This window comes from Helianthus annuus, chromosome 14, assembly GCF_002127325.2.
Source record: "Helianthus annuus cultivar XRQ/B chromosome 14, HanXRQr2.0-SUNRISE, whole genome shotgun sequence".
Taxonomy (NCBI): Eukaryota; Viridiplantae; Streptophyta; class Magnoliopsida; order Asterales; family Asteraceae; genus Helianthus; species Helianthus annuus.
Genome location: NC_035446.2, coordinates 116,250,742 through 116,254,247, shown reverse-complemented (window position 1 = coordinate 116,254,247; position 3,506 = coordinate 116,250,742). Strand labels below are relative to the sequence as shown.

The 3,506-nt window shown below is 36.0% G+C and overlaps 1 long non-coding RNA gene across 1 annotated transcript; it reads left to right on the top strand.

Moving 5' to 3' along the window:
- The first annotated feature begins 1,425 nt into the window (after window positions 1-1,425).
- LOC110905790 lies at window positions 1,426-3,061 on the top strand. Its single transcript, XR_002573417.2, has 2 exons — window positions 1,426-1,879; window positions 2,856-3,061. It is a non-coding gene; the product is annotated as an uncharacterized LOC110905790 (long non-coding RNA).
- Window positions 3,062-3,506: the final 445 nt, after the last annotated feature.

Here is a 3,506-nt window from a genome sequence, read left to right as displayed (position 1 = left end):
GTAATGTTTAAGGGATTTCTCGGCTCAAAATACATTGAGTTTAAACTCAATGAGTTATATCATAAAAGGTTTCGAGGACGAAACCTCTTTAAGGGGGGTAGACTTGTAACACCCCAAAAACGGGTTTGGTAATCAAACCACGTTAACATTAATGACGGGTGAAATACCGCTAGTGGTGAAAATGTACCCGGTAAATATTAGGACTTAAATAAATAAACCTAATATTAATTAAAAGGGGAAATAAATACTTTGAGAAAACAAAGTGTATAAAAAGCCCAAATTAACGGGACTTAAAATATAACGGGTTATAACTTCCCGAACACGTTAAAGTAACTAGGAATAATTAACCTAGTTAGTAGCATTTAATTAACTGACTAATGGTGAGTTATAGCTTCATTTGATCAAAATAAAACATGAGGGGCTAATGTTGCCAAGTGGGAAACTTGTTTTAATAAAACAAGAGTTAAAACACCAAAACACACACTTAAAGTGTGTGTTCTGGTCGTGACAATCACAGGAGCCAAGGGAGGGTTCCTTACTCAAACCCTAACTTGCCTAAATCCAAGAAATTGAGAGGGCAAATCAGTCCCAAATCGAAATCCAAGCTCGTATTCATGAACACCAAGTTGAAAGGATCACAAGGTATGTAAAATTGTGACGTTTTGATCCATCTCAAAATTCTAGGTTATTTGTAAGAAACTGAAATTGAGCTTGATTATGTCATGCATGAGTGAATCTTGAAGTAATATGATGTCTAGGAGTAAACCCTAGTCAATAACATGTTAGATTGTTGGAAAAACTATGAGATTCATGATGATCCATTGATAAGCTAAGTGGGTTTTATGTTAATATGATGAACACTAGGAAATAGATTGTTGATCTAGTGTAAATTGACGATTTTGAAGTGAATTCAGAAATTATAGAAGTTAACCACTTTGTAAGATGGTTGATTTATGTGAAATTTGGGGTGAGAGATAAGCTAGAGACATGATAAATAAACATGTAAAATTCTGCCCTTAAGGTGTTCGTTGAAATGCCTCAAAGAAGGCTCGAAACTAGAATTTTGTAGTTAAAACACCTAGTTGTGATGTTTCGACTATTATGCAAAAAGTGATTAAAGAGAGTTCTAAATGTGTTAAACGCGATTAGAACTTTGGTTAAAACGGAGGTCTAAAGATAACGCCTACCGAGTAGTTAAAGAGTGCTAAAACTAGTTGATAACTCGAAAATGCAAACTAGTATACTAATGGGCATTTGACTATTAAAAAGGTCAAACTGACCTATAATGCGATAAATAGCAATTTTGATATGAAATGCATAAGGTGGAATAATCGTATTAGAGTATGATTAAACTAACCACCTTGAAAACGATGATGATAGTTTGACGCGTAACAAGCTAGGTGGAAGCTTGGAGTGAAGGCGGGTCAAACAAGTCAAGCATGGAAGAAAAGCGTAGCTCGGATGCAAGGTAAGTGAAACTTACATAATTGTGTAGATTACTTGTTCATTCTATACGTTATAGATGCAATAATGCTAATATTGAAAATATGGATTTCCGACGTGATTGATACGAGTCGGAACATATAAAGATGATAAAAACCATGGTTTATGGCAAAAAGGGGATTCGGTAATGAAATCCGGGACGGGATGGATGTATGAATTAGAAGTCAAAAACCATGTTTTTGATTTAATAGGCAACGTTGGGCATATAGGCCGAACGGGTCAAATGGTGGTGATAACACTATTTGACAATATCGACTAATGCGATTGTCAAGTCTTGTGTTAACAGGAGCGATTAGCGATTCAGTTAATTTCGCCCACACTAAGTGTGATGATAAAAGCGAGGTATAAATTGGGTCTATATGTTGACCCTAGCCAGGTACGTATGCATACGATTATAGTTAACATACAAACTTGGTCAAATATGTAGTGAAAGCCCCTCGTAGTAAATGAGGGGCTAATGTCGACTAAAATGCCCTTGAAGGGTAAATTGAGCAAACAACTTATAAAGGTTGTTTAGGAACTTATCTTACGATCTTGTAACCTTTAGACGCGCATGAAAGTTGTAGACATAAACTTTCAAGAGTTAAATGCTTAATTTGTGTGTTGCCGCAAAAATAACACATCCGTAGGATTAAACTCGGAATAAATAGTCCATTTCGTTAAATCCACCACATTCATAGTTGCGGTGGAAGACTAGCTAATAACAAATTGGTGGAACTATGAGGTACATGAGAAATGAGCACCGTTTGTGCTAAAATGGTCGTAAATACCCTTAACGGGTCAAAATAAGATTTTAAACAAAAACGGGTAAATAATTGTGTAGAAACCCGTGTTCAGTACTTAATATGATTGACAATATTAGAATTTAAGGGTTCATGATGAATGGTGGTCAAACAAACATGATTGTTTGATAATCATATAGTCGGGTCGAAAATTGTTGAAAAGATAATAAGCCGAAGGCTTAAAAGTCTCAATTTTACTTAATCCGGATGTCAGATCTTAACTCCATATAATGGAGAATTAAATTACAAACATGTAGGAAGAAACGGTAGGTCAAACGGATAAGCGGTTTGAAAGATACGAAAGATTTCGTGTCAAATTACGGCAAAATGGAAAGGTGGGATGCAGGTGCCACCGTAAATTACGGTGCACCTGAAATGGTTTACGGTGAAACACTCCTGATTTACGATGGAAACAAATCAAAACAAGGACTACCGTAAATTACGGCGTCCACCGTAATTTACGGTGGACCTTGTGCAAAAATGTATTTTTGATCAGTTTTGTTTTCCGGACTCCTTTAGATGCGTTTTAAATACCATATGACTAAAGCATTTCATGTTTATGAAATGTAGGTGCTTTCTGGGATGCCGGAGGACGATCAAGCTCAGCGAAGAACCGAACACGATAAAGATACACGCTTCCGCGCATTGCAACGTTGTAGATTTTAATCAACGAATTCGATCACGTTTTGTAGAATAACGGATGATTTGTAAAAGTTTTTAATAAACCCGTATTTATATAGCATGTGTAGTCTTAACTACACATCTAATTGTTGGTATTTTCATATAAAATAACTAGGGTGTTACACCCCTTACGGTTCGTAAGGGGTGCAGTCTATTTATGTAGACTAGCTGGCTACGGGACTAGCTTGTATGACTCACTTTTAAATTCAGTTTCAATCTGTACAACGTGATTTTAAAGATAATTATCAATTAGGGTTTACCCCCCTGAGTTTTAGGGGCCCTGATCCTGATTCCGATTATTCTAAAATTTTTTTAGGGTTAGTGCAGAATTACTTGGGTGTCTCAATTAGGGTTTCCTTATTGACTAATTATCATTCTAATTATAAATTTTAATTAGAGTTGTTACATCCTCCCCACCTTAAGAAAAATCTCGTCCTCGAGATTCACTGAAATAGATGAGGGTATTTCCGCTTCATTTTTGACTCCAGTTCCCAAGTATATTCTGGTCCTCTCTTTGAATTCCATTTGACTTTCACCAGT